Here is a 14,426-nt window from a genome sequence, read left to right on the forward strand (position 1 = left end):
AGCAATTCTCAGTTCACCTCACATGAAGCCTCCCGCCGCCGCCCCCCCCCCCCCCCGCTTCCTATCCCAGAGTAGGAAGCAGGACATTTGGGAAACAGAGACCATGTCCCCCCAGAGCTTTGTAAGAACGGTAAGAAAACAGGATATTAGTAATGACAGGAGCCCCCTGGCCTCGGCCCCAGGTAGGGCGTTTAGATAAAAATCTAGGACACCCAGCTAAATTTTGAATTTCAATTAGACAGTGACTATTGTCCTGATACAAGATGGTTGTATAGAAGCAGTTCTTTCTAAAACACTGCTCAACTGTTCCCAGGAAATATAAATTTAAATAAGAGTCTTGTAGTTTTGAGTTTGTGACAACTAGTCACTGAGGCCTAGGGAACCTACTTCTTCACCCAGAGGCAATTCTTTTTTTTTTTTAAAGATTTATTTATTATATATAAGTACACTGTAGCTGTCTTCAGACATTCCAGAAGAGGAAGTCAGATCTTGTTACAGATGGTTGTGAGCCACCATGTGGTTGCTGGGATTTGAACTCAGGTCCTCTGGAAGAGCACTCGGAGCTCTTAACTGCTGAGCCAGCTCTCCAGACCTCCCAGAGGCAATTCTTAGTCCTGTGTTGCAAATAAAGGGCTTTCTACACGTAAGCAATACTTTACTCTGGACATTTTATGTCAGGAGGTTTTGTATGGAGCTGTCTCAGTATGCATTGTCCAGAGGAGAAACTGAGGCTGCGAGGTTGTGTGAATCGCTGGTGTGATCTGATCTGATCTTCCAATTCCCAGCCTGTCTCCTTGCGTAGTACTCACTGGCAGTGGGTGGGTGAGCGGCGGCGCCAACTTCAGAGAGGCAGTAATAACAGGTTAGCTTGGGAAAGCTCTATGCAGAGATGGGAAGGGTTGTGTCAACACATGCAAATTATATGCAAATACACTTGGCCCTCCTGGCAAGCTCACCTAGGTGGGAGATCTGCAAGTCCAGTCCCCAGTTGCCCATGAGCTTCTCACAGGGGCAAGGGTAGCAGGCTGTTAGCCGACTGCGTTCCCATCAAATGTGGGCTGGGGCGAATGCAAGCACATGTTCTCTCTGCGCGGATGCGGATGTGAGGGGGCTGGTGTGGAGGTGGATGCAAGAGGCTGTGGGGCGTGGTGATGTGTGCGTGACCTGCCACCTTGATCTGTGTATTCCCAGCAAGCCACAGGGCTCCTGTCTCCTCGGATAACCTACCCCAAAGCTCTGGTGTTGCTCTGTGGAGAGAAGGAAGCATCCTCTTGAGACCTTGTCTACTGAGATGCCCTAGGACCAGAGAGAGCCCTTAGAGGATAATTCTAATCCCAGCAATACTACAATTAGCATTGATGCTATACCTGGCCTTGGGGCTAGTGCTATGTACTTAATCATCCAGGCCTGGGGTCTGTGTTGCCCTAATGCAATATAGGGGCCCAGGGGTAGGGAGAGTCATTTGACCACACTCAATGGCAAAGTAAGCAGAGAATGAACTCCAGAGGTGCTCTATGGTTTGGCCACGTATCTTACCAGGAGCAGGAGAGTAAGACATGCTGTATCTTGGTAAGGATTCCCCACAAAAAGAAGATCCCGTGGGAGTTTATATTAGTTGTGACAAAGGTTCTGCACTTTTAGAGTCAGTAGGGCTGGCTTCCTATTCTCACGGGCATGGTGAGTTGGAAGATATTCTCCTGGGCAGGAGGCTGGACTGAGGAGACAGTCAGGATAGTCACCTTCCTGGCTTTTCCACCTGGCAGTATAGGGGAAGATCTCCACCAAAGGTCAACCTTACTTTTCTGAAAGTAAGAAAATGGTCCATGAAGCCTGAACCCATAACTGTCCTTGCTGAGCCCTTGCTGGCCGGTCTAGGGCAAGTGACTTTACAACTGTGGGCTTACTGTCTTCATTTGTGAAATGGTATATTTGGCAAGGTGCTTCTGTCCTACATAGAGGTCTCACAGGGATATGAATAGCTGGTCATACTTATTAGTGTACCGATAAAAAGTCTCTTTCCTTTGAAGATCTTAGAGTTCTATGAATCAATCTAAGCCCACTGCGATACAAGACAGGCAAGGATTCACCCAAGAGGCTATCTTGGATGTGATGTTGGTAGAGTTTGGGATATGGAAAAAGTTCTAGCTGGAAGCGGATGCTTACGGCCTTGAGGAAGTGGCACTTGGGTTCCACCATGTGTGGGGGGTAGGCTTTGACTGTGTGAACTAAGGAGAGGATGGTAGCTCTAGGTAGAAAGGGTAACATACAACTGGGAAGGAGAATGTGTAAAAGGAGAAAACACTGTCTCACTGGAAGGTCCACTCATCCACTCAGGCATCCATTTATCCATATATCTATTCAGTTAACCATCCACTTATCCAGTCATTCATGTACTACCCGCCCCATCATCCACTCGTCCAACCATCCATCATTTACATACCCATCTATCATCCACCCACTCACCCACCCACGCACCCACCCACCACCTTTCCATTCATGCAACTACCCATCCAACTACCCAACAACACGTCCACTTCTGGTCATGAGTGTGGAATAGGTAAGAGATGCTGCCCCATGGGAACTAAGTAATAACAACACATTTAATAGCCACCACTGGGATGGGGACATGGGGACCTGAGATCGCTAAGGCAGCAGCTAGAGCAACAGGCTCTCAAGCTGTGGGTTGTGACCTCTTTGAGGGTGGTCACCAATCAGATACCCTTCGTGTCAGATATTTACACTACAGTTCATATCAACAGCAAAATTACAGTTATGAAGAGGCAATGAGGTAATTTTACAGTTAGTGGTCACCATAGCGTGAGGGACAGTGTTAGAGGATCAGCGTTAGCAAGGTTGAGAACTGCTGAGTTGGGACTTTGCTAAAGATGTGGAAGGTCAGCGAGAGGTGGGGAGGGATGAGAAGTGCATTCCGGGCCGCAAGGGTGGCTCTCTGGGGACCCCAACGCAGCAGGACTTCAAGAAGCTAGAGGCCAGGATGTGGCTTTGTTATAGATGACAAGAAACAGGGATGGGGGGCAAGTGGAGGGGGCAATCATAGGACATTATGGACCAGGGGCATCACTATATCTCAGAGCAACAGGGCAGTTGGTTTTTCCTAGGATAGAAATGTAACGTTGTGTTTGAATGAGGTTTCTCTTTGCCTCTGAGCGGAGAGGCAGGTGCCCTGAACACTCTGACCAAAACCTCACTTGGCTCCCAGCACTGTTCTCAGTCTGGTGTCCTCAGACTCAACAAACATCGTCTTGGACCAACTCTGTTTCTAAGCTCTATGTCCCTCTTGGCTCTGCGCCGCCATTGCTTCAGAGAACACGTGTATTGGCTCTGGCCATCTAGCTCTGAGTTCATTCTATTTGAGCCAAATCTCAGGGAACTTCACCTAAAGGGAACAGGAAGTCCACAAGATATGAAACATGCTCAAGACCTACTGCCTGACTTTCAGGAAGGTCAGAGGCAGATTTCTGTCTGGCCCTCTCTGCGGGGCTGGGTGTATCCTCCTGGGGTGGATCCCTGGGGAGTGAGAGACCTGGCAGAAGCTGTGGATTGCTCCATGGAGAGTGGACACTAAGGCATCTGAGGTGAAATACTTACTCGTGCCACATTGGCTGGCTTGTCTAGGTTGCCCACAGCCAAGATCTCTGGTCATGAGGCTGAAAGAGTGAGCTTGCTTCTCCCCTGGGTCATCAGCAAGTCTTAGAAAGTGCCAGGCAATGATGGTGGATGTACTCCTGATCTCCAGAAGGTCAAGGACCCACAGGTCTGGAGGAGACTTTGGTAACTATAGTCTTGGAGAGCAAAGTTTTTGTTGTTTGTTTGTTTTGTTTTGTGTGGTCATGAACTCGTTCTTAGATAAAGCCACAGGCATTCTTCATTTCCAACACAGCACGGGCTTCACAGGCAATCTTTCACAATGCGCTCACTTGGAATTACGTGACACAAGCTCACTCTTTGTCCACATTGTTAAGGAATGCATGGTTTGACGAGAGAGGCCTGACCTAAGGTTTCAAGGGTTCAGAACGTGCCCAGGGGCTATGAGACCCCTGCCCCCCCAGGGGCAGATGTGACTCCCCATGCCTCTTGGCTGCGTCAGGCCTCATAGAAGGGACATCTGGGACCTGGATCTGTTTTTCTCACTTCAGGGAGAGGAAACAGATGCATCCAGAAACTGGAACCTCTCCAAAGATGCCCAATATACATTTCCACACACCCTGGTGAACTCTATAGAATGCACACGTAGCTCTACGGGAAATGGAACTCAGGCAATCAGCCTTGGGGCTGTTCTCTGGACAGCAGGCTAAGCCACAGACAGAGAGACTCCACCACTCTAGTTCTTTGTCTCTTGAGCACCGTGAAGAAGCAGGTCCACCTCACCCTCCAGCAGATCTGCTGTCTGTTCATTCCAGGCATCAAACCCCACACCTCTGTTCGCCCTCTTTCTGTCCTGACCCAAGTATTTCTCCTAACTATTTCCCCATGTCCATACCAAGTCCTGTACTACTTGGCAGACCATTTCTCCTTTCACCCTGGGGAGTCTGTGTCACTTGTCCCCTGTATGGCCTCTGGCTTCTCCCAGCACTGTCTCACTGGCCTCTGGCTGGCTTTTGTGACTTGCAAGCAAGAGGCCATCTCAAGGTCCCTATGTTTTCTGACTTCTCTGTCTTTGTCCCGATGTCTGTGGCTGGGCCACCCATCTTCTAGGTTCACTTGTGAGGGTCTCACTGTGCTGATAGCTTCTTACAGCTCCATCTCACTCCCATACATTCACTACCACCGGGGTTTATTTAATACGCATTATTATTTATGGACATCTCTACCAGACTGTCAGTCTCCTGTAAACAAGACTGACCCGTCTTCTCCACAGGTCATCTGGCTGCAAGGAAGCCAAGGGCTAAGTTTGGTTCTCCACCTGCATTTGTTGAGCGTTTGTGTGATGGTAGAATCAGACTCTCCTGGTACCTGGGAGAGAGCATTTGTAGTCTTTCCTTGTAGCATTTTGGTCATCCGTCACTGCCTACTGTTGTCCTGATTACGATGCACCACACAAAAGACAATAGAGGAATGGAACAAAGACAAAAGCGTCCTTGCCAGAGGGAAGGAATGGAACAAACTGGAAAAAGTCAGAGCCTCATTTAGCCACAGGGAAGTGGGCCATGCTGGGCACACGATACACTCTTCTTTTCTTTTCTTCTTCTTCTTTTTTAATCTACAAACACCTGTGTGTGTCTCTGTCTGCTTGTGTGGTCAGAACACACTGGTCTGAACAGGAGCAATGGAGTAGTAATGGTGTGGGCCATGGTTGAGGATCTGGTGAGAGGTGAGGCTTCTTCCATTTGTCCATTATCTGGTCATGTTTCTTCTCTGCTCTGCAGCAAGATAAGAAGGTGGCAAACTGGTCTGGGAGCAGATGCTAAATCTGACTGGAAAAATGAAGGTTTCAGAAGGGAATCGTGCCCCACAGCAGCATCTGCCCTAAGTGTGGAAGGAAGGAGGGTACTGGACTGGACTTGACCTTGCTTGATTGGATGAAGCCCAAAGCACAGTTGGTGCTCCATTCTAGACTCCTCTCATGTTCCTGGAATAAGAGTTGAGTTGAAGATGCTAAGAGGAGGCACTCTCTACATCCAGGGCTTGACTCGAAGGACATGGAGGAGGGCCTTCGTGGGCAATGAGAGGTGACTGTCCTCTGGGTGACTCGGGGATGAATTTCACTATTTCTCTGAATTCTCAGCACTGAAAAGTGAGTCCCTGGAAAAACATTACACACAGGATAATTTGGGGCATAAGGTAGAAGGTTCTATACTCGTGGATCCTTCACACCATTACGGTCATTAGAACATCTACCACCTTCTAAAGTTTCCTCTGGCATCATCTCTCAATGTGACATTGGTAGTAAGGAAGCTTACCTTAGCCTCACCCCCTAAGTATATCTCTATGGAGACGACAGGGCTGTCAGGCTGTCAGCTGCAGTAGCCATCTTGTGTAGATCTCTGGGATCTGTTTGAAATGGTTAACACTGATATGAAATCCAAGTATCTTGAATCACCTACAGGGCTAGCATCTGAGGCGCCTGTGAGTTATTATCTAGATGGGGGTTATTGTGTGGGAAGACCAGTGACTGTGGGCAACTTATGGTCTGGGGTCTTGGCTGAAACCAAAAGGAGAGAGCAAGCTGAATACATGTGTGTGTTTTCCCCTGCTGTCCAACTCTGAGTCCAGTATAAGGGATCAACTATTTCAAGCTGCGGCCAGTGTGACTTCCCACCGTGACGCACCATACTGTAGGCTGGAATAACGAAGTTGCTTTGGTCAGGGTATTTTGCCATAGAAACAGGACAAGTAGCTAACTAGTAGAGCATCCGTCCTTTTGGCCTTTCTCGCCACCACTCCTGCTCATCACCATTCAACTCTCCTTGGACGTGTCTCTTGCATTGCCCATGTGACAGGATGCAGGACTTCCTGGTCTTTATGCCTGGCTTGTTTCCCTTAGTGTGGTGCCATCAGGGTCTGTACTGCTGTGAAGGCCAGAGCCCCCTCAGTATTTTAAAGACTGAATAATTCCAGAAAGTACTTTTAATGAAGAATAAAAATATAAACAAAGTCTTGGTAGGAGCCAGCTGGTGAGCCTCCTGCCTAGGGGAAAGACAGGCTGAGGTTATGCTACACTTAGAGGAGAGACAGGCTGAGGTCATACTATGCTTAGAGGAGAGACAGGCTGAGGTCATACTGGCTCTTTCTTTTTGGGGGGATGTGAACTTTAGGTTAGGAACCAAACCAAGAAGCTTTTGATTCGAGTTCTGCTTCTTTCCAAAAATGGATTTGAAGGGACTCCGAATAAAGACACAGATAGTTGGAAGTGACCCACAGGAGAGCGTAAGAGACCACAAATCAAAGTCCCAAGAATGGTCAAAACCTCCCAGACCAGCCCTTGGATTCAAGGACCAGTTGTCAGCTGATTTCACAAGGACAAAAGTCATGTTGGCTTCTAGAAATGGCTGGCTAAGGCTAACACACAAATCTGTGTTTTAATCTGTTTGTTGAAATGTTTGAAAATACTGCTTTTAAAAATATACCCAACAGGCACCTATTAGCCAGCCTCCCCGCCCCACCAGGGTGGGTGTGGCAGGGTCTTATCCAGCCATATTGTTTTCCATCTGGACTGATGAACCTGTCTCTTAAAAAGAAAGAGAAAAATAACTCCATACTTAGGAAACTTTGGGAACATAAGGAGAGGGAGCAAGTTTTTGTTTGTTTGTTTGATTTGCTGAAATTTCAAGATTTTTTCCCCCCCTTCTTTCTGGCCTTAAAAAATTTAATCTACCAAACAGTAGGTGATGCCAACGAAATCACTTCCGGTGCTGAAAGAAACAATTTCATTTTTACACTCTGTGATTAGAAATGGGAGAGCTGAGTGCTCCGGAGCCACATCACAGCTTCCTGCGCAGAGACACAATCTTAGGGAAATAAATACTTCACTTTCTCCTGTTTTTCAGCTGTCACTCAGCCACTTTCATCACAGGTGGCACTGCGAGCGCAGAGCCCAGAGCGATCGTTTAGGCAATTACCTGCAGAAGAACATTGGTGTAGCAGGCCCGGGAGGCGGCCATTGTACCTTTCCCCCAGAGCACCAGCCACAGCTTTCTTGATGGAGTTAGGTCTGCCAATGTGAAGAGAACTGTTCCAAAATGAACCCTGGGGGCATTTATGTTCCAAACAGCCTTGGCTGGCCACAGACGGGATGGGGGACGTAGGTCAGAGGAGGTGAGAGGGCACATGGGGGTGTAGCTGTCTATTTTTGGGTCAGAAAGATCCTATCTTTTGAGGTTCTGCCTGCTCTGAGTTCACCGAGACTCTGTTGTAGCAGTATGGTCTGTCCATCTCTCTGCCGTCTGGCATCAGTGTGTATACAGGGGTTTGGGGCTGGAGAAAACAGCCCCTGTGTCACACATTTTGTTGTTTAATATATGAAGAACCACAGAGGTACAGGCCTGGCCTGACTTTTCTCAATATCGGTCTGCAAAGTCCTATGAATACTTGATAAATTTTTCTTTTTTGTTTTTATAACTTTTTTTTTGTAACTTTAGAAGGAACTCCTACTAATGACAATAATAGTTATTATTATTGTTAATAAACACATTGGTAAATATAGACATTATAATTGTCTTTGAATAAATTCTTTATTTAGAATTATTTTAGATTTACAGAAAGCTTGCAAACTTACTGCAGCTGTCCTTATTCTCTTTGTTACGGTGACCTTCATGTGGCATTGGCCATGACTGAAATGCACAGTTGGAAGCCCAGCCTCCTCATGAGTGCCACCAGCCTTGTTGGATGCCACCGTCTGGTTCTTGCTCTAAGCTGGGGTTGGTGGTATTTTTTTCACTACACAACTCTTTAAGAGAGGCACAGTACTTAGAGCTGGGGAGAGATAGCTCAGAGGATAAAGTGATTGACATTGGAGTGCAAAGGTCTGAGTCTAGACCTGCAGCACCCATGCAGAATGCCAGGAAAGGTCTCCCTGTCACCCCAAGGAGACAGATAGATCTCTAGAACTTGTTGCGTCAGTCTTGCTGCCCCAGTGAGCTCCAGGTTCAGTGAGAGACCCTGTCTTAAAAAACAAGATGGAGAGCTACTGAGGAAGATACTCAAAGTCTACTTTTGTCAACTACATATGCAAATGTGGTCCTATCTACATATGCAAATGTGTGTTCCTATCTGCATATGCAAATGTGCAAATAGTCCTACACAAAGGAAGACACACAGCATAATAATTATGGAGTATTTCTATATATATGTATATACACATATATAAACATGTATACACACACATAAATATATATTACAAAAATACATTATTTTCAATTACAGCATGGGACAAATGAAATGACAGAAACAAGTCAGTGTGACGGCAGGTGCCACGCATGTAAATGAGGTGCCACCGAGCAAATGTGAGCATTGTGAGCAGCAGGACACTTGTTTCTCCTACAGACCGCCAGGGAGACTGACTTGCTTCGGTGCCACTCTGCGTTTTCGGAGCCGTGTCCTCACTGGGGTGGGACCGGCTTGCAGCACCGCATCCTCTCAGTGGGGCTCTAGGACCTGGATCCTGGCCGGGGGAGCTATGGAAGGAAAGGATGGAAAGGACAGACATCTCAAGAGGAGTAAGCTTTCCATTTTGATTAATCAGCTGACCCTTGACCCCCGTTATCACAGGTAATCAAAAGCTGCCTGGATCCATCATGCTTTAAATAAAGCCATCATTTAAGTGGCCAGAGGACATGCACACAGGTAATTGCTTGCGGTGCTGGTCCAATTAATTACACTTCTCCAGATGCCCTTTCCTGTGTGCGTGTGAACTAGAGCCCTCAGCAGGCTCTCACACATCTGTGGAGTGCTCCTCCTTAGAGAGATGCCAAAGGCACAGGCTGGTTTCTCACGCCCCTTGAAGGTCATTAGCACTTGTCTTTGACACTGGAAGGCACCCTGAGGAGACTGTCAGGATGACCAGGCCCCCAAGGCCTCCAGATCCATGCGAAACCCTGATATATGTGTTTGCAAGGCAGGGAGTTGCAAGCCCCACAGGGCCTTCTGATGTGGGTGTGGCTGCTCTCGCCTTTGTTTCCTGACCATGGTTTGAAGCTTTTGAGGCCTCCCACTCTACGGAGTTTTTCAAGTGTCTCTAAGTCACATCCGGGAAAGGAGGTCCTTGATCCTGCACCATTGAGTGAATGTTGGCTGAGAGTTAACTTTATTCTTGGAAGGGGTGCTGAAGACCCCAGAGCTGAGTGGGCAGACATTTGGATGAGATGGATGTTCAATCAATGACGGCACATGGGGTTGACAAAGTAGAGAAGGGTTGGTTGGGGACATAGACACTGAGTTGGCTGCTCAGTATCTATAAGAGAGTGAGTGTGCGTTTCTCACAACAAGATGTGGAATGTTGACTCTTCTCAAATTGTGTCCTGTGGTATAAGCATCTGTACTGAAACAAGCGGGAATATTCCCTGTCTCCATTCATTTTTTGAACACACATTCTTTGAAGGTCCTTCAAAGAATAGCAGAGGCAGTCAGTAGCCGGGGTGGCGGCTGCTGGGCCCTGACTCCTAGAAGGAGTCTTAAGGTTGCCATGGATTTGACTTAGGGAGGCACAAGAGACCTTGCACATGGCTCCATTGGTGAGTCTGTCTTGAATCCCCACAATCAGCGTTTATCTGTGTGGGATTCCTGAAGCCTTGCATTTGAAACCCACCCAAGCCTCCGAGGGCGAGGGGGCCATTCCAGCTCCAGACATAGCAGCTGACGGCGATAACAGGATAACCGTGCCACTGTGTGAGAACAGAGCCCCCTGGTCCTTGAGCGCTCCTCTCAGCTGTGGACCTTGAGCTGCGTCTCCTGGGGGCCTCTCATAGTTTGTGGCCAGTTCACCAGGGCAGCATTAGACAGTTTTACCTTTAAAGACAGTCCGTACAAATTGCATTCTGCCCAAAGAGCCTTGGTCTTATTATGGAGCAATTTATCTTCCTTGTTTGTTTCCTCAAAGGGGGGAAGTGAGTTACCTCTGAAAATTTATTTTCTTTGGTCACTGCCTTCGAAGCTTCTTGGGTGCCTGCTGCATGCTGTGGACAAGCTCTGTTGTGGCACTTAGAAGAACTTTCCGTCCTTACAGGGCTTACATCCTGTAAATTCGCCCTTTAATTTTCATTGCTTTGTGTGATTAGGATTTTTTTTTTTTTACACAGAGTTTCATGCCTCTATCTCCTGAGTGCAGGGACTACAGATACACAGTACTACATGCATACATACACTCTGTACACATATGCACAGTGCATACACTTAAACTCTCTCTCTCTCTCTCTCTCTCTCTCTCTCTCTCACACACACACACACACACACACACACACACACACACACACACACACTATAGCAAGAAGTACCAATAAATCAAAGGGGATGCTTATATAAAGCCTGGTCGGTTCCCCAGGAGCGGGGCTTGGGAGAAGACTACTAGAGGCTATTGTGAGACACTGTGGCTGCATCAAGGCCCTTTGCACGGTCCAGGGACACGCTCTGGCCCTGCAGCTGACCTTCCTATCCAGACTTCACATCTCCGAGGCCTCACACTGAGGTGGCTTGTGTGGCTCATGTAAGAGTCCACTGGAATTTGCTCAGTCTGATTCTTCCAAAGTCCAGAGGAAAAACAGCCCTTCCCCTAACACAACTGAAAACAAGGCTGAGGCTCACAACCATCTGGAAATCACTGGTGTCGAAACAGAAAAGTAATGGCCGTCTGTTGAGTTTCAAAGTCACGGAACAATCCGCTGGCAGAGCCCACAGCTAGGGCTTCCTGGCCTGCCACGTCTCACAACCTTTTCTTTTTGCTAGATCTTTCTCTGCTTCTCAGATTGCATCTGAGAACAGAGTGGAGACTGGGGCAGAAAAAGAAACTCCTCTTGAGGGAGAGCATTTTGGTGTGATATTCTAAGATAGACATTGCACCTCCACAGACCTGTATTTCTCAGAACTGGCCTGGGCTACCTGGTTTAGAGCAGAGCTTCACTGCCTGGGAACCTACAGACATGAACACATATGCAGACATATCCATACGGAAAACATTCACGTTTTAACTGAAAATGTCACCCCAGCAGAGAGGGATGTGCCCCGCTCCTGCCATGGTCATCTACAATGCAAATACTCACACGACACCTTCCAGACATTCACGCCAACCTACCTCCAGGAGGGCCAACGCCCTTGCTCTCTCGCCGCCCCATCTCTAGAGCAGAACATCGCACACCGGCTTTCTGGGCCTCTTGGGTTTCCAGATCAATAGTCATGGTTTCTGAAGGCTTTTTCAGTTTTCGATTCTCCTGCTTCCTGTTTTCTGAGTGTTGCTACCGTCATGTTGAGCAATGCGTAGAATTAAATTTACTTCCTTTTTCTGGGCCAGACTGAGCTTCATCTCCACCGCAGTGTCCTCCAGGTTTCTCAAGGCGCTTTGTTTTGTTTTCTTCAGTGAAACATGGAGTTGACCCAAATGTCAGCCTCTGGGACACGGTCTTGTCTCTTTCCTGAGGTGTGTGGGGCATGTGTGGGACATCGCTTTGTGCTGAGAGTCTGCTTGAAGAGGTGACACTGATAGAGACTGCTAAGATACCTTCCTGGCAGAGTAGGGAGGGGGGAGGGAGAGAGAAGAGAAAGAGAATGAATGAGAGATGGGAGGGAGGGAGGGAGGGAGAGGGAGGGGGAGGGCAAGGGGGAGGGGGAGAGGGAGAGGGAGAGGGAGAGGGAGAGGGAGAGGGAGAGGGAGAGGGAGAGGGAGAGGGAGAGGGAGAGGGCCCGTCTAGGCTCCTCTCCCCTCCATGGACCTGTGTATTTTTCAGGACTAGCTTGGGCTACTTGGCTCTAGAGCAGAGCTTCACAGTCTGAGAACCTACTACCCTTCATAAAGGTATGTGAATCTTGCAGGACTCAACATATAGAATCTTCTAGGCATGTCTTGAAGCAACTCAATCTCTTGCCTCTGGTGTGTTTACCTCCATGGCTGCACCTGTCAAAATGTTTACAGCAGCTCATAATGCTTGTCAGAAACCACGCCTACAGTCTGTGTTCTGCTAAACAGAGAAAGACAAATAAGGGGGGGCAGAGAGGGGTCTCAGTAGTGAAGAGCACTTGTTGCTCCTGCAGAAGATCTGCATTGGGTTCCCAGGACCCACAGGGAAGGGAACAACCATCTTTAACGCGTGCGCATACATACACATATGCATGTGCAGACACACACATACACACACACACATACACACACATACACACAATATTCATACACAAAATATGAATTAATATACAAAATAAAATGAGGCACAATGTTTAAAGATTAGTAATGAAACACATTGCTTTGCTTTATAAACTGATCTTCACCTAAAGTGGCCTAATTAAACCAGAGGTGTGAATCGGCTAGAAACATATATTAGCCCAAGAGTTTTGAAAATACATCCCCTCCGTACACACCCCATGTCTCCACACCCAGCCCTAAATACCCATGCATCTGGCCATTCTGATCAGCCACCCAGGAGAATCATTTTTCAGTGGGAAAGTTGGAGGAATCTCAGGTAAGTCTGGGAGGCAGGGCTAGGGCAACCCACCCTTTCTCTCCTTAGAGAAGGCAGAGTTTAAGGCTGAGATGCTATCTGCTAACCCAGCAGGGGACAGGACACACAGAGGTGGCATAAACTCAGCAGGCACAGTGAATGTCCAGGCGGGGGGGGGGGGGGGGGAGGCCCCTAGCCACCCTTCCCATCGTCCCGCTGAAAGCTAGTGTTTGGGGTCACAGGTGAATGCAAATCAGAGTGGGCGTTAAGTTTGGGGGACCATTTTGGGTCTGCAAGGAGACTCCAAGGCTGGGATGTGAATCTTAGCTTTCTTTGATACTTGCTGGGCAGCGGGGGGAGGGGCGGCTACAAAGGAGAAGCTCTCTGCTTGCAGGCTTACCTAAAAGACAGAAAGATTGAGAGGATGGTGCACAGCTGCCTGGGGAAATGAGCTCACAGCGAGGGGCCAGGGGTCACCAGCCAGAGACACCTTTTCCCTGGCAGAGGCCACAAACATTGTCTACACAGAGCTGGGCCTGGAAAAGGAAGGTGGGAAGGCCTTGGCTTGATGTGGGACAAGCCATGTGGGAGCAAGCCTGGGCTACCAGTCACAGATGCTGTCTCACCCAACACTTTGAACAAAGGCGGGAGAGTCTATTGTGAGACATGGCGACAACCTCAGAGAGAAGTCTCAAGCTTTTCAGATAGCAAAGATGCAAGAATGAATACCTCTTGTCTCTGGGGGTCTCAGGTCCGAGTCACTCCGATGCACAGGCATCTCAGGATGGTCTCAGGATACAAGAAGCATACATATCTCAGCGGGTCTACAGTGTCGTTTGGGCAACGGCTGACTACACTTGACAGGGCCTTGAGCGTCTCCTTCAAGTCAGCTGAAGTCTATGATGATTTCTAGGTCATCTGAAGTATTTCCAGGGGTGGCAGTTACATGAATCTCCTTTCAATAGGATTATGAAAACTAAAACATGAGATATGCCAGTCATTCTGGCTTGAGGCAGGAGCACCCCTGCTACTTCCAGGCCAGCATTACAGAAAGTGACCCATCAGTGCCCATCAGTAGAACTCATGGCTCGGGGCACAGAGTTGATACTTTGTGGATATTGCGCTGAACAGAGGGGGCTGAGAAGAAACTTTCCTTTCCTCTTGATCTGTTTACTCACTTGTTTTTATTTTAATCATTTAGTCTTTTATGGAAATCTTGGTAGATCTGTAAAAACCAAACAGAGTTCCCAGTTGTTCTCCTACTTTCCCCACTGGCAGTGGTACAGGACTCTCCTATCTCGTCAAAGACCTGCTAGTGGCCAGCTGACT

The 14,426-nt window shown here is 48.0% G+C and overlaps 1 protein-coding gene across 2 annotated transcripts in view; it reads left to right on the forward strand.

Annotated features, from left to right (window-relative positions):
• The first annotated feature begins 12,002 nt into the window (after positions 1-12,002).
• Znf831 (zinc finger protein 831) overlaps positions 12,003-14,426 on the forward strand; it is an 88,631-nt gene continuing 86,207 nt past the window's right edge. For both annotated transcript variants that reach the window (XM_052184479.1, XM_052184480.1), the window contains exons 1-2: positions 12,003-12,085; positions 12,393-12,460. The gene's annotated coding sequence lies outside the window, so the exon portion shown is untranslated. The remainder of the gene's footprint in view (positions 12,086-12,392; positions 12,461-14,426) is intronic.

The sequence above is a fragment of the Apodemus sylvaticus genome, chromosome 5 (assembly GCF_947179515.1).
Source record: "Apodemus sylvaticus chromosome 5, mApoSyl1.1, whole genome shotgun sequence".
NCBI lineage: Eukaryota > Metazoa > Chordata > Mammalia > Rodentia > Muridae > Apodemus > Apodemus sylvaticus.